The sequence below is a fragment of the Agrilus planipennis genome, unplaced genomic scaffold, assembly GCF_000699045.2.
Source record: "Agrilus planipennis isolate EAB-ADULT unplaced genomic scaffold, Apla_2.0 scaffold183, whole genome shotgun sequence".
NCBI lineage: Eukaryota > Metazoa > Arthropoda > Insecta > Coleoptera > Buprestidae > Agrilus > Agrilus planipennis.
Genome location: NW_020438983.1, coordinates 411,003 through 424,307, shown reverse-complemented (window position 1 = coordinate 424,307; position 13,305 = coordinate 411,003). Strand labels below are relative to the sequence as shown.

At 33.2% G+C, this 13,305-nt stretch overlaps 1 protein-coding gene across 1 annotated transcript in view; it reads left to right on the top strand.

Annotated features, from left to right (window-relative positions):
- The first annotated feature begins 11,196 nt into the window (after nt 1-11,196).
- Nucleotides 11,197-13,305, top strand: part of LOC108737796 (guanine nucleotide exchange factor for Rab-3A) — a 48,646-nt gene continuing 46,537 nt past the window's right edge. The window contains exon 1 of the mRNA XM_018470897.2: nt 11,197-11,686. The gene's annotated coding sequence lies outside the window, so the exon portion shown is untranslated. The remainder of the gene's footprint in view (nt 11,687-13,305) is intronic.

Below are 13,305 nucleotides of genomic sequence, written 5' to 3'. Positions count from 1 at the left end.
TATGGGAAAGTTATACACCGCTGATTATTTTCTACAAAATATTCAATATGTGCACTAGATATAAGTTGTTTTCTTTTCCCAACCGTGCATATCCAAACACGAAACGATTACTTCATCGTTTAAGAACAACCAGTGCATCTACCATGTAGTGAACTTATGTCATAAATAAATAGTATTTAATAGGACACTCAAACAATTTTATTACTATTTTCATCACTCATTTGCTAAAACTGATGAAATATGTACCATTTAATACATAATTATATTGAAAATAATAAACAATAGATTGACACATGTTAAATTATTTAGAGTATGCAGTCCTTGAAGAAGGTCTGTATTGTAGGCGAAACTTGTGGGAGGCAAAAGATTTTCGTCGCTACAATTTTTATTTGCCCACAGATATGTAAGTATTAATTTAAATATAGTCAAATGGAATGTTTATAAAAATATGTGAATAGTTAATTTAAATTTTTTATACGAAACATTTATTTATTCCACCTTCGATAATTTCTGTTTTCTTTTTTTTTTTGTTTGAAATTTTAATGAAACACCTCTTTAGAAAAGCACGTGTATGACGGTTGCCCTGGGTCCCAAGTACCCCGGAAGCCGTCGCGACCCTCAAAATCTTCGAGTAAGTAATTTCGATTGATTTTCAATTAATTCAAAATATAACTCCCGGAGACGACGTGAATGACGATAATCCTGAGCTCCAGGTACTTTGGAAAACGTCGGTGCCTACATATTCGTGTTCAATGACTGTCAAAACCCTCGAGTAACAAAATTAGACTTATTTCTATCATTATTGATCGAGTTGCAAATATTTTTTTATAAAGACTTTACAATGCACTTATAAGACTGCATTTTTTTATACTGTGATGCATTTTTGAAGATGAATTGATCTCTTATGTTCACAAGGTTTGTAGATGGTTTAATGCAGTGATTCCCAACCGGTGGTTCGCGAACCCCTGGGGGTTCGCAGTGTTTGCAGAGGGGGTTCGCGAAAATAATATTGTAATGGCGGATTTTTTAAAACGCCATTAAAATCAAAAGCAAAAAAACGACTACATAGGGGGTTCGTCAAATTTTTTCGGACCTTTCTTTTGGTTCGCAAAAAAAAAAAGGTTGGGAAACACTGGTCTAATGAATCAACTTACTGCACATTAATTCGAAGGTTTGTCCTATGTTTGTGCATTATTTCACCGACTAAATATTTTTTATACTTTATAGCAAGAGAAAATTGAGAACCTAACTTACAGATATTCTATTAAATATAATCGGAAAGGGTACCATCGTCTGTTGCAAAATATGACGTCGTATAGATAAATTTGTACGAATACCTTTAGCCATCTTTTCATTTAAATAATAAGGTAATAAGGCAAGTGCAATAAATGCAAATTCATGGGTGTTATGCTTTGTTCAAAAGATTATTAAAATTCGGTTAGTCTAGGACAGTTTTTAGAATAGCAGGGGAATATTTAGTTGTCGCGGTTGAAACCCATAATTTGATAGAATTATATTGTTTTGCGTCCTCTTAAAAGTGTATTAAATTTAATTAAATGCCTTGCGTGCATAGTAGCACAATTGTGACCGTTCTTTCGAGTAAATTCCTAATTTCCTCTTTTACTGCTTAATAATAACAACAAATTTCAGTACCACTCGGTACCACTGCACGTGTCTGTCGTTCAGTGAAAGGCTCTCTTATCGAGACCAATTTTCATTGTACCGGGAACAACACACAATCAATGTTTTATGACGCTACGCTGTTGCTTTGTACGTAAACGTCTTCGATGAATAGCGTTCATCGAATCGATTACAACAAACGACGTCTTTATCTTGGCGAATCACTTTAACAAGTGGTTAGAAGTATTTTAAAATCTCACGTGCCTCAAAATGCGTAACAAGCGAGCCGTACTGCTTATTGAATTCATCTCGTACATTATAAAAATATTGACTCGATTGCTAATCAAATGCCTCGTTATACAGGGATGGAGTTTCAAATAAACTACAAACAGTGACGATCAATGGCTTTGTGATACAAACATTTGCAAAACGCAGTGACAAAACTGCCTGCAATCCAAGATTATGAATCATTAGATTCTGAATTACCTCTAACTACAGAGATGTGATTTACTTGAAATACTTGCATTTAAAATGCAAATACAAAATAAAACGGTAAAGGTCTAAATTATTCCCCCACCCCCCGAAGGCAACGGGGATTGAAAGAGGAGGTCTCCCCCACCACTGTACCATAAATACTTTGCGGCGGTCTCACCCCCATGAAAAGTTATGGTGGCTCAAGGTTTATTATTTATGACACAACTTTTAAAAAATTCTTTTTTAATTGTTTTTTTTTGGCTCTTTACTAATTTTCTACCTTTCTCCTTTACCTTTATTTTAGGTATCTAGGAAGTTAGCTAAATCAGGACGGGATGAGAAGTAGGAATATAAAGCAGAGGGTAGCGCAGGGTAGAGTCGCCTTTTAATTTTAGGGAAATGCAAAGATTAGCTCAGGATACGAAAGAGTGGACGTGTGTGTTCATCCAGTCTTAGGACTGACGACCTTATGATAACGATGACTTTATCCTAGTTTTGTGTGTAACTATTTTTGAGACTCTGTATGTATATTTTCCTATGCTTACAATTAGAAATGTATGCAACGACTTGTAACATGAAATTCTCATTTCACCGAGTTTCTCGTCGATATTTCAAGTGTTTTTTTTCAACTCTATTCCCACTTTACAAAGCTTTCTATAATCTTTGTTTCATAGTACTCTTGTAAATACGGGGAAAACCTACACAACCTAACATATGAGATGAAGTTAATATTCCTTTTCTATTCATGTATGAGCCTTTTGCATAAACAATTCAATCTTGAGTTTATAATGTGTTACATAAGGCGTGTAATGCATAAAAGTTATGCAAAACTATAATAAGCTAATGATTCTTGACTGTGTTCATTTGTTTTGATTATATTTCGGTTACACCTCTGTCGATTTGGTTTTACGAAATTTTTACGTTTCCGCATAACTTGGCAAGCCTTGAAAAGCCAAAGAATCCATTAGTTCGGCATTGTGGTGATACTTCGTTCGTTGATTTTGTCATATTTTTGGCCTACATTCAAAAACTGATTGTTGTTTTTGCCATTAACACGCATTCATCTGTAAAAAAATGTTATTTTCAATTTTTATTACGTCTAGAAATCAGCTGGCATAACAAGTAGCTGCTTAGCGTTACGGTGGGAAAATCTAGTAAAAATTATAGAAGAAAATTGTTGATGATGTAATTTGTCGTCATTACTTATCACATAATTAATATTATAGTTCCCCTTTGTGGTTTTAAAAATATCAGAAAAGCAGTACAAAGCTTTAATAGTTTCTATACATTATTTTTATACCTTTTATTTATAGATATTGTGAAAGACTCAGAAGATAGTATTTGCTTTATGATACATTGCATTGCGTTATATATCTCAAATTTTGACACTTTACAAGAGCCCGGTAATAATTTTATGAATATTATTGGCGACTTTAAGAAAGTTAGGTATGATGTAAACATAAATGCTTCGANTTATTTGAAAAAAGTTTTTTGAAAATACGTCTTTTGCATTGATTGCATTTTAAATACAAAAACGAAATGTATTTTGTAGTTTACATTTGAAATAACAAATAAAGAAAGTATTTGCATTTTGTATTTAAATATATTTGAAAAACCCTTTTGCACACCTGTCTGGCTAATACTGAAAAGATAGATCCTTCTATTAACTATAAACATAAAACAATCTTGATTGCAGATTGCTTTTTTATTTGTTTTTATATTGTTAAATTTTTCTATTTCTTTAATTGCTAGTTTAGCGGTAATGATAGTGTCGGCATAACACTTTGATAAATAAACGTTTCTTGGCACTAGAAAGGTTTACTAAATGATGATAAACACTGACTTTTAATTTATGCTATTTATAAATAGCTAAAAACATAAAGTACGTGTTCAAGGAATATATTAACAATAAGGTAAAAATAAAATGCAATCTTACGATTATAACACGAAGTGCTTTTAACTTATGATCGATCAGAAAAATATTAAATGAGAAAAAATGATGTGGAATCAAATGCGACAATTAGTAAGGATATTCAGGATTAAAATGAGAAGCAAAGGTCAAAATCGCAGTTCTTAAAGAAACTACAAGATATTGTATTTATTGTGCAAAAGAAAAAAGACTGTAAAATCGTCATTTTATTAATTTACCACCTTTTCTATTAATAAGAAATTCTAACAGCTCCTTCCTAAAATTTGTAGTACAATAAATAGAATTATCCAAAGTTATATTTTTACTTTCAATTTGTATTAGGTACAATTATTTACGCCAGTTTTCTGTAGCTAATTCGATTAGCACCTGCTTTTACAATATCACGTTCCCATTAGTTAACACAGAACTATAGCTTTCCTATTTTCTAAGAAATATAAACTCGACAACCAAATAATTTATTAAGTACCTATACAACACACAAATGCTTAAGTAAAACGGAAAGCTATTTCAAAATATTTAAAAAAAGATACATAGTTCTTAGAGTTACTTCGAAAATTATTTGAACAACAAGTTTTAAATACTGGAATGAACCATGCAAATTGCAAACGTTGTTTCTCTGACGCATTTCTGCCAACAGCTATAACGATATGTTTTGAAATTAATACGCGACGAGTTGAAACCTACAAACGGTTTAACTGTAAGTACTAACAAATTCTCTTACGATTAATGTGGAAAATTTGCAAGCAATGACGTACGGTTCCATGTTAACACTTTAGTATTCCTAAGTAATTGTGTGTGTGCCTAATCAAAGCTGACGGTCGGAAAACTAATAATCATATATATCCACAACTGGTTGCTAATTTCATCAAAACGCTAACGAGAGCAGATCTGTGCAACAATAACAAAGTCTGGATTCGTTTTAAAATGGGTTTTAAAGGTTTAAACAGAAAAATGAAAAACAAAATAAGCATTACTTTTATTGTATTAAAGTTGATTATAAAAATAGCGTTGGGATAGAAGCGACACTGGGATATTAGCTACATTTTCCGATTTCAATTAAGAAAAACATCAAATGAAACGTAATCGGCTCTCTAAAAGTATATACGGAATTCTACCTAAGGTGGGTTCGTCCATAACTCTGTTGCTACAAAAGTGGTCTGGAATGATATTGTGCATATACAGAAAACATTTTCAGTCATACAGGGTGTTCCATTTCTTCTGGACACTACCTACCTTCGTTATTTTCAATGGAACACTATATATTTTTGTGGTTATTGTTAGTTTGTGAGATATTCAACTATTTTGAAAAAAAAAACACGATTTCGGCTTTTTAAATGAGACCAAATAGCATCTGAACCATACAAAGTAAAAACCAGTTCGTTTTAGCATGAATTACCGTATTTTTTTTGATATACGCAAAATGTGTACGTTATTCAGAACCGGAAATATCAAAACCAATTTTTGACAATCTTACAAGACAAATAACATTTCTTTTTCAAATGGTATCAATGCAATTTACATAGTCTTTTTCTGGATCCATATTATTGTCGGAGTTATCCTCTTCTGATGCTGATTAATCCAAAGAAATTAGGTACAACTTTTTTAGTTTTCCTTTTGGAAATGATCTTATGAACTTCTTTAATTGAAATACAGTCAATTGAAACTTATATTTTTTAGGACTCATGTGCTTCTTCAAGGGCTGTTTTATAAGGAGATTCACTAACTATAAAGAAGTTGAGTCAGAGTTCTAATACTTCAGATAGCACTGGCTTACGACATTAAACGCTTTTGCAACTTTTATATAATCCATCTCATTATTTAATAATGCATTTATTGCACTAATCATGTTTGCTTCGTCCCATTGTTTTCTGTCTTTTGTTGCCATTCCTTCAAATGCATCCCATTTTAGTACGTTTCAAATATATATTGGGAACACCATTGTGTCCAATATCAAGCACTTAACAATACCTGCAGCTTATCATTTTTTTTAATTCAAAACAATTTCAATAATAAAAACTAAAAACTATTTATCTGTAGGACATGTACCAGTTTACCAAAATGAGATGATTTAAATGACTCAGCTTATTTGCAGTAGTCCACAACTCAAATCAAACCATGAAATATTTTTCAACATGTACAATTTGTTTAAGTGCCATTTTTATAAAAATACACAGTAACCCATGAGACGTACAAACTTACAACGCCGGTTTTAACGTTTAATTGACTGTCCCGTTAATAAATGATGTCTCGTGCATGTTTTCTGTGGAATTAGGGGCTATCCTAATATTAGGTGACTTTCGTCTATGCCCCCTAATGGGTGAAAGAGAATGTTTTCTTCAAATAATAGAAACTGTTCCAGAATCTTAGAAGCTGATACACAGTTTTTACGATTATTTTGTTAGAATGAATTAATTGAAAATGGAACCATCGACATCAATAAGTGGAAAAACAACGACGTAATAATGCTGTTGAAAGCTGAAATCGCTGACTAAAGATAAATTCGTTATTTTAAAAGCTTCATCCGAGTAATTCTGAGCCGTGCTATACATACGTAGCGACCATTTGTATGATCGCCACTTAGAGTTAAAACATCGGAAAGGGAATTAAGAAAACTTATCGGATTTTAAGAGTTTGAAAAATCAAAAGACACTTAAATTTTCACAAAAACTTGCATTTGTGCAAAAATTACTTTTTTTTATTAGTTATAAAATAAAAATAATAATAAAAAGGAAATATAAAAAAAGCACAAAAAAGGATACTACCGAAAACTTCTAAAGCATGCATGAAATGGATCATAAACAACTATCCATTGTAAAGCATTACAAACAAAAATTATAATCTATTTTACTTTTTAAAATATATATGCAATATTTTTTGTTTCTCGATTTTGTTTTACACTTTATCATTATTAAATATCATTATAAGATTTTAAAGCGTTGAAACTAAATAAGAGAAATTCCTTTTCATTTAAACTTAGTAAGTAATCAATAAATATGTAAATAAAATACAGCAGATTACTTAATAATTTGTTGATTTATATTTTATAGCAGTTATAAAAGAATCGCTCTTCGTGGTCATTGAGCACATGTCCAAATTCCATCTACAATATTTGAAATATCAAGGTCAATACAATACAAAACCATAAAGTATAATAGCGACTTATAATAATCACTAAAACAATGATTAAAATAAGATATAACCAAATTTTTGGCCAGAAAATATGTGCATTGTAGATATTTACTAATCGTGAGTTAGTGAGGAAAATTATTTCTACTAATCAGGTAATTACTACTTTTGGGCATGTTCATTATTGAAACAGATTTTTCACAAATTAATCTTAAGTAATACGTTACTTATCGTTGTTAAGCGGGCCAAGGCGTTTCAATTACTGCATTCATTCAATTACCTGTTTAAATGGACTCAAGTTTTCCTCATACTTCTCACAACTAGATATCCATGCTTCCGACCTTGCTGGGGCAATTAGCACGGGTTTCTCATGTACAACTGATACACGAGGTCTATTCAAAAAGTATCGCGAATTTTGAATTTCCGCGGGTTATGTATATTCGATTTTTTTGTGGCGTCATGTTGGCACTCAGGTCTCTCACTTACATCGACAAGTTCGCCCATGTTGAATGTTCAGTTAATTTTTCACAGCTGCTTTGCTTGCACGTGTTTTGGCTCGTCCTCGATTTTTGCCTATTCCAAAAAATGGATCAAAGAATCTGTATCAAATTTTGTGTGAAAAACGAAATTAAGTGCACGGACGCATTCCGAATGTTGACTGCGGCATGTGGTGAAGCTACTATGGACTGAAGCAACGTTTATCGGTGATAAAAAATGTTCTCGCAGAGTGTGGCGGACGCCCGAGCACGTTAACAACAGACGAAAACATTGATGAAGTGAAGAAAATAATATTGGCTAATCGTTGAAGTAGGGAAGTTACTGAAAACCTAAACATATCGATTGGTTCCTGCCATTCGATTTTTACTAATGATATGGACATAAAACGGGTCGCGGCAAAATTCGTATCAAAATTGCTCAATTTCGACCAAAAACAGCATCGCATTAACATTTCTAAGGAGCTGTTAGATTCTGTCAGTGACGATCCAAATTTGTTCCAGAGGGTCATAATTGATAACGAATCATGGGTTTATGGTTATGACGTGGAAACCAAAGCTCAATCATTCCAATGGAAACTGCCGCACGAGCAAACGAAAAAAATGCCCCAAAATTAGGTAGAATGTGAAGGTTTAGATTACAGTTTTCTTCGACTGCAGGGCTGTAGTGCATTATGAGTTCTTTCTACAGGGTAGAACGGTCAATAAGGATTATTATCTGAAAGTTATGCGCAATTTGCGAGAAGTATTCTGCCAGAAACGCCCGGATTTGTGGAAGAACAAAAATTATTATTTTGCACCTTGATAACGCCCCTGCTCACACATCGTTGTTTATGAGCGAATATTTGGCCAAAAACAACATACTAATAATGCCGCAGTCACCGTATTCCCCAGATCTGGTCCCCTGTGACTTTTTCTTATTCCCAAAACTGAAAAGGCCCTTAAAAGGACGACGTTGCGCTACGATTGACGAGATAAAGACGGCGTCAAAGGAGCAGCTGAACATAATCACAAAAAATGATTTTTTGAAGTGTTTCGAGGATTTGAAAGAACGTTGGCACAAGTGCATAGTATCTGGTGGGTATTACTTAGAAGGGGACAAAATAGATATTCATAAATAAATAAGTAATGTTTGAAATAACACAAAGTTAGCGATACTTTTTGAACATACCTCGTACGTGTGCAATTTCGTTCAACAGGCGGTTTCGCGTCAATAAAACGCTGAAACTCCGATATTAAACCGAAGGGAAGTTAAGCTTATTGAAACTACGTATTATCCTGGTTCTCAAGTAACGTCTAGTCAAAGGAGGAATTCTTGAGAACGACTTCAAATCCTACGTTTTCGCTCATATTACTGAACGTCCGTACATGAAATGAAAACAATCATTTTCCACATTTTGTATCTATAAGCTCTAAACGAAATATGAATCCCATGTTCGCTTAGTAATAAATATATGTACTGACTGTAGCGCGGGGCCCTTATCTGGAATTCCTTCTAACTAGAATATAACTGGTTGCATTTAGGAGCGAGTTACGGAATTTTTGAATGTACATAATCTTTACAGGTTACTCGGAAAATTCTATAGTCCCTACACTACTCCAAAACATAAAAGATTTTCTATAAACTAATAGACCAAATTCAAATATTCAGAATGTTTACAACTTCCAGCGTAGGCAATAATAGCATGACGATAAAAATTCAAAAAAGAAAAAATTTAATTTGTTACCATTTTGAAAATTTTCAAAAATCTTGAGTGACTTCTCATAATCTTTCAATGACTCATCATCATAAAGTTGTCAGTCCTAAGACTGGTTGGACACGCACCTCCACTCTTTCCTATCTTGAGCCAATCTTCGCGTTTCCTTAAAACTATAACATCCCACATCCTTAACTACTATATTTGTAAACGGTAAACATTTACCTCTACTCTTTTTAACTCTTGCTTCATCTAAACATGTTAAATAAACGCATTTTAAAGTAACATAATAAGAATAAGTTTTTCTTGGTCACCCTAATGTGTGTACGTCCAATTTTCCGAATTCAAACAGAATCGGGAACAATTCTACTTCCGTGTTTCGGCCATTTAATAAATTTATGTAATATTATATATCCATTAAGGCTATTTAATTACAATTTGTGGTTTTTGGAAGTTAGATTTTCACATATTTGGTGGTCAGCCTAACCTTGTGCATGTTGCAAACAACGTTAATGATAATTAAGAAGTGCATTTTAATTTAAGCCAGTTTGTAATTGGCGTTAGTTTTTGTAATAAGTACATGGAGAAACTCTGTCTTAACTTTACAGCGCAGAACAACATTAAGACATCATATTATCGGCACGAATATCAATAATATTATGCTTAACTTGATGACACTAACAAGAAGCTATAAATAATTATTATCTTTCCCATAAAGATTTTTACGTTTCGTTGTTCCCTAGAGCAAGGGTAGGCAAGTAATTTTAAGTGGGGTGCGGATGTTTTTGAAAATGTTTTATCGAAGCCCAGAAAAAACATATTCCTTCCTCCAAAAAAGATAAGGGTGGCGTTCAAAACTCAAACGTATTTTGTTATCGACAGAAAAATATTATTTTTTTAAATTTACTTTTTGGCGGTCGAATTTGTGGTGTTTTCGCGGTCCACGCCCGTCGGTTGCCGACCGCTGCCGTAGACCGTATAGAGTATCCTATCAAACCTTGGCAGAACGTTAGTGCTATGTGTTTCAAATTGTGTCCTCTCAAGAACAAGTAATTGGACTTGGTAAACGATTTACTTCATAAATATGCTTTGTAATTTGTAATTCAAAGGGCTTCAACCTCTTTCAAAGTGCTTAGAGATTTGATCAACTGCTTTCGAAGTAATTAGTAATTCAAAGTTCTTGGATTTTAAAATGTAATTAAGATTCAATTGTTAAAGCACTTTAAGTAAGGAAGCTGTTTTGGTGAGAGCTTTGTCCANGTTCAAAACTATTTTGTAATGGAAAGAAAAATATTATTTTTTTTTTTTAAATTTACTTTTTGGCGGTCGAGTGTTTCGCGGTCCACGCCCGTCGGTTGCCGACCGCTGCCCTAGACCCTACAGGGTATCCTATCAGAGCTTGGCAGAACGTTAGTGCTATGTACTTGAAAATGTGCCCTTTCGAGAACAAGTAACTGGACTTGGTAAACGATTTACTTCATAAATATGCTTTGTAATTTGTAATTCAAAGGGCTTCAACCTCTTTCAAAGTGCTTAGAGATTTAATCAACTGCTTTCGAAGTAATTAGTAATTCGAAGTTCTTGGGTTTTAAAATGTAATTAAGATTCAATGGTTAAAGCACTTTAAGTAAGGAAGCTGTTTTGGTGAGAGCTTTTTCCAGCTTTGTATAGTATGAGGGAAAATCTAAACATAAAACAATGTCAAAAGCAGCTTGGTTGTTATGTAGACGTACCTACGTGCGTCGGAATTAAATTTTATGTCGTATCATAAATAGTTGATGTGGAGCCACTCTGTAGATAAAATCGCTTATTACGCTGCGCAGTGATTCGCTCTCTACCTAGGGCATCCACTCTCCAAATAACGCGAAGCCGGGACGACATCGAGCCCGCGCCTTGCGTTCTGCAGCGGAGTCAGTCACAAATTCCTGCTGTCGCTTGCGAGACCTCGTCGCAGTTTTCCATCGTTTGGTCGCTTGTTGCAGCGAATGGAGCGATAGTAGTATAACGTAGCTTAGCATCGAGTTACGCTAGTGAACAGCAGGAATTTAAGCGAAGCCCAGCGTTAGCACAACTTCGTGTACTCACAATCGGTTAAACCTGCTAGCTCCGGGCTGAGGCATTCTGCAGCGTACGCGGTCGTGTGTGACGTGAAAACAAAGTGAGTGCATCGCCGATGAAAGAGATTCGTTGTTTTCGTTGAAGAGTTATTTTTCGTTGTGAGTGGTTTCCCATACAAGGGATATCATCGTGTGAATGGATTTTAATTAATGAATGTTCGGCAGCAGCACTCACGGTGCGTCGACGTCCCACTTAATAAGGAATTTGTACTCTACATATGTAGTTAGGTTTGTATTTAATGATTTTGGATGTCAATGAGAAACTAAAATAAACATACATTGGTACAAGTCTACCAACATTTTTATTGACTTGTTATGCATGTTGTTAACGTACTGTTTACTAAATAACTACCTACAAATATATTTTCGAAATTTATCTCATACGTACACCAATTATGATCAAAATTAACTTGAATACACATATTAAATTGATAAAGTTTTCCTGTCTGACATTATATTCAAGTTTTCTTTTAAACAAAATTAAACTTTTAGTCCTTATAATTTTTTGCTTCCTAAAAATAATTAATAGAGAGATTTATAAAATTAGAGTCTGTTCTTTAAAAATATCTATATAACTAATTAGCATTTTTTTATTATTTTTCTATTTTAATTTTATTATAAAACCTACCAATTTCGAAAAATTTCGATCCGATTTGTATCATTACATATTTAAAAAATATGCAGCAATCATTAACATCTACTNAATATTCTTCCTACCGCCGATAAAGAAATTTCACTTCAAAAAGGAAAAGGATAGGAACATTTGAAATGTGGTTACAGACGAACGATAAGGATGTCGTAGATTGAGAAGGTTAGAAATGAGGAGGTATTACAAAGTGTAGAAGAACAGGGCGCTATGAAAGTCAGTACGAAATCAGCCAGATAGGTTGGTAGGACACCTTCTTAGACATGAAGGGGTAGAAGCAGAAACAGGAGTTAAGAGGAAGAGTGGTAGACTTAGATTAGACGTCTGTTCACAAAAGTTAAGGATGTGGGATGTTCTAGTTTTAGGAAAATGTGAAGATTAACTCATTATAACTACTTTTTCCCGTGTACGTCGATAGACAGAAGATGTCATAAACCCAAGCATGACTCTATATGTACTATACCATTAATTTTAATTTGATTAGAAGATGATAGCATAAACTGAAGATTTTTACAACCCTCTATTTTTGTTCTAGGCTTCATTTTTCCTTTTTGATATAATCTAACCAAAGCTCGGCAAAAAATAACATAAAAACCTTTACCTATAATTATAATTATTCTGACCCATTTTAATTTAAATACATCACACCGAATATTCCTGATATGCACCTAATTTACAAAGAAAAAATCTTCGATTATAAATTTTTGTAAGTATGCAGTACAAAATTAAAAAAAAAACCAACTGAAATTTCAGTTGCCCATAAAAATAAAGGTGAATGATAATGCATTCCACTTAATACCATGATCAAAGTTCCATGAACTCTTTCGCCCAGATAGGTATGTCACAGATAAGCTCCAGAATATTTGGTTATGATATTTGCAATAGCAACCAATTACAAGAGTTATCGAAATCAAAAAACATACGTAACTGCTTAATATGAAAGTTCAGAAAGGGACATTTGATTGTAACATGCATATATTAGGTATCTGCACTGAAAATTGTTGAGGTGAAAACAAAAAGGATCCGCATACCTATTTTACATTAATAAAATTTTACCTTGTCGTCTATTGTTTTTCTTTAATTATTTATTTGCTTCAAGGCATTCAAATTTGACAGATATGAAAGTACATAGATATCATATAAGTATACTACTTTTATTGAATTAAGTGACATTGATAGTACTTTGCAGATAATTCATAAA